A 13,537-nucleotide genomic window follows, 5' to 3' on the forward strand; every position below is an offset into this window, starting at 1 on the left:
GCTGGGTGGCAGGTGGTGGTGGCACATGCCTTTAATCCCAGCACTTGGGAGGCAGAGGCAGGCAGATCTCTGTGAGTTCGAGGACAGCCTGGTCTATAGAGTGAGATCCAGAACAGGCACCAAAACTACACAGGAAACCCTGTCTCGAAAACCAACCCCCACCACACAAAAAAAGAGTGTGTTCTTCCCACTGGCCTACCTCATGAAACCCTCTTTTGTCCTTCCTGAAATGCACCATACGTTTGTATACTTGTACTTGATTTTTGCCATAAAAGCTTGCACAAATGCAAAGCAAACTATCCTCGAACCCAAAGAAGTCAGCATTGCTAACAGTGGCCGTCTACACTTAGGGTCACCAACTTGTGACTTTTCCCATTCGGCACCTGAGAGCCATGGGAAACCCCTCAGTAGCTTCACCTTTACAGGCTGGAGAGTAACATCTGGCACACACGAACACCGCTGTGGAAATTAGAGAGAGGGGACCCCTCTTATTAGCTGGTCAACCAGGGAGAACATATTCTTTTTACGTGACGCCATCGCAGGCCTGGGCACACAGCTGAAGGTTGGCTGTGCTGTGGGTTTCCAGGTCCAAAGACAAAGACCACAACCTCACGGCTCAAGATCTGAAGCTAGTCCACAGCTGTATTTTGTTCAGCATAGTTTGAAAGTGTTTTAAGGACCCAACATACTTAAATTTAATTTTGGGTGAGCCTGCAAAAAAAGACAGATTTTTGTTTTGGGTGGGGGGAGCTTTTCTTTTAAAGTTCTATTACAGTACCTTCCTTCTTCCACGGTGACTTTGGGTGCCACCAAATAGTCAGTGCTACTTTTTTTTTTTTTTGGTTTTTCGAGACAGGGTTTCTCTGTGTAGCTTTGCGCCTTTCCTGGAACTCACTTGGTAGACCAGGCTGGCCTCGAACTCACAGAGATCCGCCTGGCTCTGCCTCCCGAGTGCTGGGATTAAAGGCGTGCGCCACCACCGCCCGGCCAGTGCTACTTTTGAGTCCTATCATTCCCCACGCTTTCCTTCCCTTTCCTTTGTTACTGACTCCAAGGCTGAGTGGAACAGTGTCCTTCCTTAGCACTTTCATGGTAATGTTAATTCTTTTTTTTTTTTTTCATACTGTTTTTTGACACAGGGTTTCTCTGTGTAATCCTGGCTGTCCTGGAACTCACGCTGTAGACCAGGCTGGCCTCCAACCCAGAGATCTGCCTGCCTCTGCCTCCCGAGTGTGGGGAGCTTTTCCTGATTCTAACCTATGTCCCTTTGGTGACGACCTGGCTGGTCCCTTGCAGGCTTTTATGGAACACAGTCCCTGCTGGCATGATTCTCCTTGGGTCACAGAATGACAGCAGCAAGTTCAAACCTTACAGCTTCTAGGCTTTGGTAAACAGCATCTCCTTGGAAAGCAGTGGACTTTCACTGCATACTGTTGGCTGGTAGGGAACAGACATCACAGCCCAGCCCAGGAGGGTGGCCTCCATTTGTTCGAAATGTCACATTTCTCTTGTCTTTAGGGTAACAGTGGCTTGGAGGAACAGGATACTGTATTTACCATGTTCGTGTTTAAATCTGGGGAGAAGAAGGTTTCTGAAAGTCATATTTTGAAGAAGGCGAAGGAACACAGGAGATGGGTGACCCCATCAGGCTGAGGGTAGGACAAGGCAGGAGAGTGCTTGCTTTGGCATTCCTGAAGACTCCTCTGGCTATTTCTTCCCTACATTTCCCCCTCTTGCTCTGTAGCCTGATGCTATTTGGGCTTCTATAAGCTGACAGCAGAAACATTTGCTAAAATCAAAGCCATCTGCTCTGACTGCTGATGCCAAGTTGTAGGAATGCCCCCAAAGAATGCAAAACAAAAAAGAACTTACTTCTGTGGGTGCCAGACCTGATGTTGGTATTTTGGGGGTGTTGGGGGGCCTTGCCCTTCAGTGGATATCCAGAAGCTAAGAAGACAGTATCCTCATATTCTAGTACAGCAGAGTCTTCTATCAGGTCAGCTCACAACTGGGTAAGCTAATGAGTCTCTCTGGGGAGAGAGGGTGGCACTCAGTGACATGTGAAGTAAAATGGCAGGTGTTCAGAGGCTCCCTGATGTCTTCAGTTTGTTGTGTTTGAAGGACACACCAGCCAAGGCAAGTCAGAGGCCATGGGAGAGAAGGGACGCACTGGAAAGTGGGAAGCAAATGGAGTTCCACTCAGTGGGCACAGCAGGACACTTTGGCCTCAGTGATGCACAGCATGGTCAACGATGAACGGGGACATTGTTGGTCAGGTTAGCCAAGAGACCAGCACACAGTGGAGCTGGGTGGAAGAGGAAGGCAGGGCTAATTTCTGTTGTCTGAAAGGAAACACTAGAGTGCTGTGGGATGTTCTGTATGTCAAATGTGTTGCTCTGATTGGTTAATAAATAAAACACTGATTGGCCAGTAGCCAGGCAGGAAGTATAAACGGGACAAGCAGAGAAGAGAATTTTTGGAAGTGAAAGGCTGAGTCAGAGAGACACTGCCAGCTGCTGCCATGACAAGGGAGATGTAAGTTACCGTTAAGCCACGAGCCACATGGCAACTTATAGACTAATAGAAATGGGTTAATTTAAGATAGAAGTAGATAACCAGAAGCCTGCCACAGCCATACAGTTTGTAAGCAATATAAGTCTCTGTGTTTACTTGGTTGAGTCTGAGCGGCTGTGGGGCTGGCGGGTAAGAGAGATTTGTCCTAACTGTGGGCCAGGTAGAACCAGAAAAACTCCAGCTACTCTAGAGCGCACTATTGACAGGAACAATCCAGTAGGCAGGAACTGATAGTGAAACCGAGAAAGGTGTGTGTGTGTGTGTGTGTGTGTGTGTGTGTGTGTGTGTGTGTGTGGTGTCTGCAGAAGTCATCAAGAATGTTAGAGTATGAGACATAGAATCCAAGTAGAGGGGTGGGCATTTCATAAGGTGCATTGAGGGGGACCTTGGAGGTGGTCAAAGCAGGTAGGGACGTGAACCATGAAGAGGCAAGAATGAAAACTCAGTTCAGACTGACTTCATTAACCCTGATCAAACTTCAGGGAGTCTGACGTCAGGTGGTTCATTTCCAATGTATTTAAGGCCCATTACAAATTTGAAAAAGTTTCCTGGTGTAATACAATCCCCAGTGTACAAGGAAGCATGATTACATTGAAACTCAACTCAGGGCACATACCATTCCTTCCACAAAGATGGGTTCTAGAGATAGGCTACCTGTGTTAGCTTAAGGGTCTAAGGGTCTCGGTCATACAGATAGCATAGAGATCATTTGGGCTATTAACTACCCCTAGTCCTGGTTGTGGGGGCTTGGGGAGCCCCAGGCTGTTAAGGGTCATCTAGATTATTAGCCATCTGGGGTCCAGGTTGTAGGAGCTTGATAGGCCTGGCCTAACAAATAACGCAGAATGACCAGGCTTTGTATCACCTTCAATTCCCAGCTTTCAGGATGGATGAATAAGTTTTTACATCCATCCCTTTGAGAGGACAATCCTGTGTGCCTAACATTTCTGGTTTCTCTGAAGATCTGTGGCTAAAAGGATCTTTGGGCTGTGCTCCCAACAATGCACCAGGGGTGGCTGTGGATGTGGGCACGGGATGGGAGCTGGGGTGGAACAAAGAGGAGTTAATTATTTTAAGCAAGCAATTTTCCTCCACACCCAGAGTGGCACTTAATCAGAGGTATTGATGAGCTTTTATAGACGAAGGGGTTTTGGAGTGATGGCTGGGGTCCAGAGGGGGCTGAGAGAGGATGAGGGCATGGAGAAGGAAACTGAGGGTTTCCGATAGTGTCTGGGGGCGGAGAGTATGTGTGACAGGAGAGAGACACCAGGTGGAAAGGGCAGTTGTCAACCCTTGCAGTTTCAAGTAAGTGCATGGTTGTAGTCTAGGTTTCCATTCACCGGCATCCACCCATAGATTTCCCGCTCCCGATCTCATTGTAAATCCTTGATGAAGCCCATCTGTTGAACCGACCAATAACCATTCAATCCAAACCAAAGCATAGTTCCCAGTGGGGGTGAGTAAAGAAAACAGCCAGAAAACCTACCTTCTCCTAGTAGCAGAAGGGAAAGGATGTCTTAGTTTGCTCTGTGTGGCTGTGATAGAACATTGACCAAAACCAACTTGGGGAGGAAAGAGTTTGTTACAAGTGTACACAAACCATAGTCCATCACAGAGGGAAGCCGGCGAGGAGCTCGCGGCAGGAACGCGGAGCCAGGAACCGAAGCAGAACCGTGGAGGAAGGCTGCTTTCTGGCTTGCTCAGCTGGCTGCTTCTTCCTCCCAGGACAGCCTGCCAAGGGGTGACTCCACACACAGGCCAGTCTGATGGTGGCAATCCCTCCATTGAGGTTCCCTCTTCCCAGGGGACTCTTAGTTTGTGTCTGGCTGACAACAACTAACCAGGACAGCTAGATCTGAACATATGTTCCGATGTTTATTTTTCAGTCAGATCTGGGCCCCGCTGTCTAAGTGGAGATTGCCTGACAAGTCTTTCAGGACCCCGGGACCTCAGCGTTTCTTGCAGCAATAAGAAAAAAAGCCACCATGCCTGGAGACGGAAAAATCACCCAAGGGGGGTACCACTTAGAAAGATGATATTTGAAGCGATAATCAACGGCTTCGAAATGACGCTTCTCTCGCGCTCAGATGAAAGAATCACACCGTGGGTGAAATGGCTGAGTCTATTTTTGTTTTTAATCACCGACTCAACACAGTAGTAAAGTGGGTGTCCTGCCGTAAAGCATGACGTGCTCAGAATGATTCAGACGCGGCGCAGGTGGGGAGCATTGTACAACCAGTTCCGTAGCGTAGGAAAGGAACCTCCGGAGTGCTTCCTTCCACAGGGTGCCTAATTTTGCTCTGTATTGAAAATACAATTATGCAGAATCCATTTGCCGACAACGAAAAGCGGTGGATTTTTTTGTTTGCTTTAATATCGGCCTGAACCGTCTTGGGACTTCCAACCTTCTACATCTCTTGGCTGGGAGCGGGGAGCGGGGTACGGCTCTCAGGATGCTGGCTGTCTAATTTGTTGGAACTCACTCTTACTGATTCTGCCACTTTCAGTCCCATCGAAGCATCGTTGAGGTCACACACAAGGTCACAGCATCCGATTCTACTCCCACCGTCACACACCTTCAAGACCAGTAGCGACGGAGGGCTGAGGAAAATGGGCTTTGATTTGTTTGTCTTAGAACTCCCAGCTTTTACATCAGAACCTAGTCCGCTCAGAGCCCTCCATTCTGGCACAAGTTGAAAATGTCTCATAAAACATAATCTAGTCTTAAAATATATATATGACATTCAATCTCTTTTGTTCGTTTTAAAAAGAGGCTGCTAAAATCCCATCCAATCGCTTCTATAATGAATGGGTTGTGAGCCAGTTTGGAAGGGAACACAGGTTGGGAAAACATATTTTCATTTTAGGTATCTACATAGTGTGAGAGGCAAGGTTTTATAAACTAGGCGATCCCTGATATTGACATGTTAGGGTATTTGAATTAAAGAGGAAAGATGATAAAACTATTATATGCGCTCTCTCTCTCTCTCTCTCTCTCTCTCTCTCTCTCTCTCTGGAATGGAGGATTACTCTTTGGTCTGAGAGCATGCTAGGTATGAACTCTATCACTGAGCTAAACCTCCCACGCCTGGTGTTTTGTTTGTTTGGGACAGGGTTTCATGTGTCCCAGGCTGGACTTGAGCTTGTTGCATGGTTAGCAGAAACCTTCCATCCTCCTGTCTCTGCCTCCCCAGTGGGAAGGTCATAGGTACATAGGTACATAGGTACATAGGTCATAGGGTACATAGGTCATAGGCACATAGGTCATAGGTCATAGGCACATAGGTCATAGGTTCATAGGTCATAGGCCCATAGGTCATAGGTACACACCACCGTTGCGGTTTATGCCGTGCTGCGTCAAACCCAGGGCTTTGATGCTGCTGGGCAGGTGCTCTGTCAACTGAGTTCCTTCCCCAGCTTGCTGCTGTCCATTACTTGAGCCTGCTCCATTGTTACAGCAGGCTCTTGGCTTTTTTTTTTCTTCCTAACAACCTATAGTTTTGGGGTGCTATTTACTCTCGTCAAAGGAAGAACTCCAACCTCATAGAGGAAGGTAAGAAGTAACCTGATTCCAGATGGCTAGGCAAGCAAATAAACGGATGTGTCATAGTGCCACAGTTGCTGAAGGAGGCACAGTGGACCAGAGCAAGACAGTTTAGCAGCTCAGTGGGATAGAACCAGTGTCTCCCACTCCAAGTCCCACGGGATGGGTCAGACCACAGCTCTGTATATAACGGCTTGTGTGTGGCTGTTAGGAATACAGACAGGCACCACCACACCTGACTTTCAATTTTTATTTTGCTCATTTATTTATTTTTTTTCAGTAATTCATTGTAGACGAATTTCTAAAGCGGTCTTATTAAATAAAATACATGGAGCCAAATATAGGGGTGAAAGCCTTAGAGATCAGGGAAATAGGAATAGCCATCAGCCAACCTTACCTCACCATGCCACGGCTTCCAGAGTGAACTACTTCCTGTCCACCTGCACCTTTATTATCTTGCTGTTCTGCCCTCTCATTGGCTCTTAGCCCAGCTACCTCACTTCCTTGTCACTGCCTGTCTGTACAGACCTCCAGGTCTCTGTGGTTGGTACTGGGATTAAAGGCGTGTGTCACCACGCTTGGCTCTGTTCCTGAGTATGGCCTTGAACACACAGAGACCCTGACTGCCAAGGGATCAGATTAAGGGCGTGTGCTACCACTGCCTGACTTTTGTGTTTACTTAGAATGACTTGCTATTTCCTCTGATCTCCAGGCAAACTTTAATTATTAACATGCAAATAAAATATCACCACATTTCAGCACAAATAAAATATCATCATAATTAATCTTACTTAATTTTGTGCTGTTTGAAATCTGTTCACTAAGCAGTTGTCCGGTTGTTTCAAGACTTTTTGTAGTTGGTCTGGATGCTTGATTTCCCTTAAGAAATTGGTTTCTCACCAGGTGTAGTGGCACATGCTTTTGATGCCAGCACTCAGGAGGCAAAAGGAGGTGGATCTCTGTGCATTTGAGGCCAGCCTGTTGAGAAATATTTGTTTATATTGTGTGAGGATGTGTCACTGTGATTGGTTTAGTAAAGAAATGAATAGCCAATAGCTTGTTAGGAGAGAATAGGCAGGACTTCCTGGCAGAAAGAGAGGAAGGGGGGGATGAATCTAGGCATGGGGGAGATGCCAGCGAGACACTGAAGAAGTCAGACATACAGTACAGAGGAGAGGTAACCGAGCCACATGAAAGAATGTAGATTAATAAAAACGGGTTAATTTAAGTCATAAGAACTAGCTGAGGAAAAGCCTAAGCTAAGGCCAAGCTTTCATAACTTATAATAAGTCTCTATACTATTATTTGTGAGCTGGTGGTCCAAAGAAAAGTCCGATTACATTTGGCACCAATATGAGGTACCAGATAATGTGTTTTTCTTAATTGTTGTTAATAAAAACTTGGGAAGTCAGAAATTGAGATAAAAACCTGATAAATCCAAAGAACAGCAGGGGAATGACTGGCCAACCCTACTCTCCACGTTCCCCAGATTGAAAAACCCGTGGAACCTCTCCAAGCCCCTCCTTATCTCTTCCTGTATCTCTCTATTAGACTCCCTCCATCCTTCAACAATCTATGGCTAATTCTGGTCAGCTGATTGCTGACTCCACCCTCTGATTCAAGGTTTAACTTTATTGGGAGTCTGGAGTGTCAGTGCAAACAAATATCCCACAACACCAGTCTGGTCTATATAGGACAGCCAGAACTACATGGTGGGGCCTTGTCTCAAAAACAACAACAAAACCCAAAAACAACAAAAAAGAAAGGAAGGACAGAAGGAAAAAAAGAAGGAAGGAAGGAAGAGAGAGAGAAATAAATAAATAAAGGAAAACTGGTTTCTCTTCTGTTGTGGAATATTAGTTGAAGATGTGTTATGTTTGTTTATGCTGTGGAATATTTGTTTAATGATGCAAAGATGTGTTGCATTCTTTTATGTTGCATTTGTTTAACTCTGTAAAGCTGTGTTACTTTGCCTGTCTAAAACACCTGACTGGTCTAATAAAGAGCTAAAGAGCCAATAACTAGGCAAGAAAGAAATAGGTGGGGCTGAAGGGTGGAGAGAATAAATAAGAGAAGAAGAGGGAAGAAGGAGGAGCAAGAAAAGGAGGAGAGGAGGAGAGGAGGATGCCAGGAGCCAACCACCCAGCCACCCAGCCAACAAAGGAGTAAGAAGTGAAGAAAGACATATAGAAGAGATAAAGGTAAAAGCCCAGAAGAAAAAGGTAGATGGGATAATTTAAGTTAAGAAAAGCTGGCTAGAAACAAGCCAAGCTAAGGGCGAGCATCCAAAAATAAGAATAAGTCTCTGTGTATTTATTTGGGAGCTGGGTAAGCACTGGATAAGCTTTCTGTGTGTTCAGGTTTGATTCCCAGCACCCACATGATGCCCACAACCATCTGTAACTCCAGTTGCAGGAGATCTGACACCTTCTTTTGGCCTCCAATGACATCAGGCACGTACATAATGTACAAACATATACACAGGAAAAACATTCATACTCAGAAAATAAAAATAAATGAGTCCTTAGAACATGTATTTGCTGCTGGTGGTCGTACATGCTTACCAGATTATCACATGGGAGGGGACGCAGAAGAATCCCGTAGCTCAGGGACAACTGAACAGATTGCTCTTGTCAGCACATGGTGGGGATTAGGCTTGTCTTCCTTTCCTTCCTTCCTTTCTTTCCCTTCCTTCCTTTCTTTCCTTCCTTCCTTTCCTTCCTTCCTTTCCTTCCTTCCTTCCTTCCTTCCTTCCTTCCTTCCTTCCTTCCTTCCTTCCTTCCTTTTTCTCTCTTTCTTTTTTCTTTGTTTTTTTCATGACAGGGTTTCTCTGTGTAGCTTTGGTGTCTGTCCTGGGTCTCGCTCTGTAGACCAGGCTGGCCTCGAACTCACAGAGATCCGCGCCCGCCCCCCCCCATCCCGCCTCTGCGCCACCACTGCCTGGCCCTAGGCTTTTCTTTTAGCAGATGGACCTTCCTATAACCCGGACTCCATAACTTCTCGGTTAACCTTGGGATTTTAATGAAAATAGCTTACATTCATCAATTTGAAAGTTAATTTTTGAGCCGACCCTGTAAGGCATTTGTCAAGTGAAATGGAAAACTGATGCGCTATAGATATTCAGAAAAAGAATAACAAAAGAAACAGTTTTGGCAGTTTTTAGTTGCTTCCATTTTCGTACTTTGAAAGCCATTGTATTGGTAGAAATGGAGAGAAGTAGGATTCTGAGAACACAAGACAGAGAATATGGGGTCAACTGTGTTCACTGAAGGACTCTCAAAGGTCATTCTCCTCAGACAACAGGGACACCGGCAACCAGAATGCCTTTGGTCCTCTGCAAAACAATCAGTCATTTGGAAACAAGGTCCCCCAGTTTCACCTTGCATAAGTATAAGTATATATATATGCATAAGCAGGAGAATGAAGTACTGGGGTGCCCAAGAGAAACATCTTCAGTCTGTAAGCGGCAAGGCTCAATCTCCTGCAATTCCACACATACTGTTAATCCCACCGTTCAAGAATAAGGCCACTACCACAGTTTAAAGCCAATTTTGAAGCAAGCTTTAATTAAATACTGGACAGGTCCATACCCAGCTTCCCCGGAAATAGCCCAGAATCATACTTTGCAGCGGCTGAAAAAGGAAAGCCCATAATTCATTGCATTTCCCATCAGGTCCAATCAGGGGCAAGCACACATCCCTGATGTGCCTCTAGCCTACATCCAATCAGAAGCAAGTGTACATCCTGACGTATTTCCTGCCTAGGTAACTCCCACCCACATGAGATCAAGCACATCCGGTGCAGATGGGTCAAACAAACTTGTTTAGTGGAGTGAAAACATGTGGCTTGTTATCTCCTGTAAACAATAGCCTCCAGCATCTCAGGAGCTCTATGCCCTTGGGCTTGTAGATCAGAGGCATTTTTGTTTCAAGGATGTCTTAGGTGTAGTAATTAAAACTTAAAATGTAACTTAAGCTCTCACACTACCATCATGGAAGATCTTCTTTAAAAAATTATTTATTTATGTGCCCCTCCCCCCCCCCCCCCCGATGTGGGTGCAGGTACACATGAGGGCACAGCGAGTGTATAAGATCGCTTGGACCTGGAGTTACATGTGGTTGTGAACTGTCTGATGGGGTGCTGGGTACTGAACTTGGGTCCTCTGCAAGAGTAGCAAGCACTCTTTATGGCCGAACCATCTCCCGGCCTTGAAGATCTTTCCCCGTATGTCTGTCTGTACTTTACAAAAATATTTCTTGTATAATATTAGAGGAACCAGCCTCAATATTATACATCCCAGGGGCTCAGGAGAGAGAACTACTAACGGCGAGAACTATTTTCAGGAAATATAATCTCAGCACACCGAGTTCTATAGTCCACTTGCTTTAATTCCTCTGGCATAACATCCTTTATACACAGCTTCAGTTCTGTTCTCATGTCTAGCTCCTTTCTTGCCTGATTTCTCTCTATATTTATCTACTGTCCCCTCTAGGTTCTATCTTAATTCCTTCATCTAGTTCTGTCCCTTCTAGGTTCTCATCTATCTAGTTCTTTCCCCTATCAGCTCCTCTCCTGTCTCCTTCCCTCTCATCTGGCTCTTCCTCATCTTGTTCTTCCCCATCTGGCTCTTCCTCATCTTCCATCTCGTTCCTCTAGTCCTCTCTTTTAGCTCTTCAATCTAGTTCTTCCCCATCTCAGCTCGTTCCTCTCCTGTCTAGCTCCTTTCCTGCCTGATTTCTCTCTATATTTATCTACTGTCCCCTCTAGGTTCTATCTTAATTCCTTCATCTAGTTCTGCCCCTTCTAGGTTCTCATCCATCTTGTTCCTTCCCATATCATCTCCTCTCCCGTCTCCTTCTCCCTCATCTGGCTCTTCCTCATCTTCCATCTCGTTCCTGTCGTACTCTCCTGTAGCCCTTCAATCTACTTCTTCCCCATCTTAGTTCGTTCCTCTCCAGTTCTTACCCATCTCGTTCTTCCATTTTCTTCTCTCTTCCCTGTCCTCTCCTGCCCTGGGAGTTCTGGTATATATACACTTACAAGCAGTATTTCCTTAGCAGTGCAAAGCCAGGCTTCCAGGGTCAAATGAAGGGGTGATAAGAATAGGCTTAATTGACACATCTGCCAGGCCTCCTCAAACAGGTAACCTGGATGCTTAAGTCTGTTCTTAGAGAGTACAGAGGTATCTCTGATAAGGTACTTTCCTCCATCCGGTGATGGACCTGGCCAGATGCTACCAATAATGATAATTACAGGGAGGCTTGAACTGGGAGTTATGGCTGAGCATAGCTGTTAGCACAGAAGTTCATCTAAATATTCCTAGAAGTGGTTAGGTAAGTAGTTAGAGGTCTATAAAGTTAGTAAGGCTGTAAGAAAGGAGGGCCTAAGCTAAATTGTGTAAAACTATTACTTAGTGTCCACCTGGCCTAGGCGGCGTCCTCTTGTGAATTTACTGTAAGTCAGGAGACTTGTACGTGGGCTGCTATCACTTGTTAGTCCTTGGAAGTTGGGCGCCCCCCTGGGTGGTGTCTCCTTGTGGAATTTAAGTCAGGAGACTTTCAGGTGGGCTGTTATCATTGTTAGTCTTTGGCAGTTGGGCGTCCACCTGGGTGGTGTTTCCTGTAGTCCTTGAAAGTGGCTAAGGGAGATAACTGGTTCCAGAGAAAGCCTTTCCTGAGGCTGTTCTCCAAATACCTGGAATGTGTATGTCCAGAGAGTGCTCAGTCTACACTGTTAGTCCTTCTTAGGGAAGTCAATTGGGAAAGCTATGAAGGCACACATGATTTTCATAACAGAATACAGCTGATATATAACAAGCCAAGTAACACCAAAAACTCCTTGGGATTTGGCTTCCTCTGGAGGAATTCCCTGATCCCTCCAGGTAGTGACTTTGCCATAACCAGCTGAGTTCTTATGATATATTTCTGCGGCCCGCAAGAAATATTAAAACTTTGACATATAGCATTAAAACTTTCAAGCTTAATTTAAAAAAAAAAGATTTATTTTTTCATTGTGTCTGGTATTGGGATTCTGCCGCGCTCCAGCTGCATGATTGCACATGATTGCAGGTCAGGAGCTTGACGAGGGGTCTTTCGTCTTACATCACCAGTGTGTGCTGGTGATTCTATTATGCGCGGCGTGGTCACGCAATCTGCGCATGCGGGGCATAGCTCTGTAAGCCCACCTGCGCCACCGTAAGGAGCAGTGACTCAGCCCCCACCCTCTCTCTGTTCTGTTCTCTCTTCCCCGCCCCACATCTCTCTCTCTCTCTCTCTCTCTCTCTCTCTCTCTCTCTCTCTCTCTCTCTCTCTCTCTCTCTCTCTCTCTCTCTCTCTCTCTCTCTCTCTCTCTCTCTGTGCACGAGCTCCTTTCCCAGGCCTGGTTCTCTTGTCCCGTGCTCCCTCTTTCTCCTAATAAAGCTCTGATACTGATACTGGGTCTTGTCCTGACCGTGACCTTTCTACAGGGTAACCAGCGCCGCTTATCATTCTTACATTTGGTGCCTTGGTATGTATGTACCACATGGATGCAGGCGCCCATGGAGTCCAGAAGAGGGTGGCAGAGTCCCTGGAACCGGGTGCTGTGGCTGCAGCTCTGTGGCCCTAGGCTCAATTTCCAACCCCTTCCCCCCAAATTTTTTTGCAGTTTTTAATCTGTACTTCTCATGGGTATTTTCCTACTTCTCTAAGATAATGTTTTCTTTTATTAATGGAAGGAGAAAGGGCCACCTAGAGAGTGCCGCTCAGAAGTCAAGGACAGAGCCTCAGCTGCCCTAGCAAGAGCCGCAGGAAAGCCTGCAGGATCTCTGCCTACATCCCAGAGACCTGGAGTCACAGCGGGAAAACAGGCAGAGGGAGCCGGTTCCCGCCTGCTCCGTCTCCACCTTGGGCCCATTAAAACAAATTATCTCAGAAACTAGCTCCACACAGGAAGCTCGGCAAGTGGAAACGGTACTCTTTGGGGTACTCATCAGCAAGAGACAGAATCCTTAAGAAGAACAATCAAAAGTACTTACGTCCGACTCCTCACATCAGCAAAAACCATCACGTAAGGATCTTCATCACTATGTTTAAGAAGCCATTCACAATCCCACTCTTTTAACAGTTCCTCTTCCGGTGGGTGTTTGTGGCTTTCCTTCCTTGGTCATTAGAGTGATAAAAGTTCTCAGCGCTTTGCAGGCACATTATGTTTTTAAAAATCAAGTCTTTGGGCCTTTATGGTCAGTGGCTTTCAGATTCTTATTTATAACCCTGCTTCCCTAATAATTTAGATATCATGACTCAGCCCCCCCTCCATCACAGAAACCCAAACAAGCTTTCATGAGGAAGAAAACACCCATAAAAGTAGAAGGCGTGAAGGTATTTTCTGCTCAGTTCTAGTCTTACATTCCGTTTAAAAAAAAAAATGCTAGCAAAGACC

The 13,537-nt window shown here is 45.8% G+C and overlaps 2 long non-coding RNA genes across 2 annotated transcripts; both read left to right on the forward strand.

Annotated features, from left to right (window-relative positions):
* Positions 1 to 2,465: 2,465 nt before the first annotated feature.
* Positions 2,466 to 4,905, forward strand: LOC143269106 (uncharacterized). Its single transcript, XR_013045465.1, has 2 exons — positions 2,466 to 2,535; positions 4,461 to 4,905. It is a non-coding gene; the product is annotated as an uncharacterized LOC143269106 (long non-coding RNA).
* Positions 4,906 to 5,919: 1,014 nt separating this feature from the next.
* Positions 5,920 to 13,291, forward strand: LOC143269107 (uncharacterized). The gene is made up of 2 exons (XR_013045466.1): positions 5,920 to 6,127; positions 12,834 to 13,291. It is a non-coding gene; the product is annotated as an uncharacterized LOC143269107 (long non-coding RNA).
* The last annotated feature ends 246 nt before the right edge of the window (positions 13,292 to 13,537 follow it).

This window comes from Peromyscus maniculatus, chromosome 17, assembly GCF_049852395.1.
Source record: "Peromyscus maniculatus bairdii isolate BWxNUB_F1_BW_parent chromosome 17, HU_Pman_BW_mat_3.1, whole genome shotgun sequence".
Lineage (NCBI taxonomy): Eukaryota > Metazoa > Chordata > Mammalia > Rodentia > Cricetidae > Peromyscus > Peromyscus maniculatus.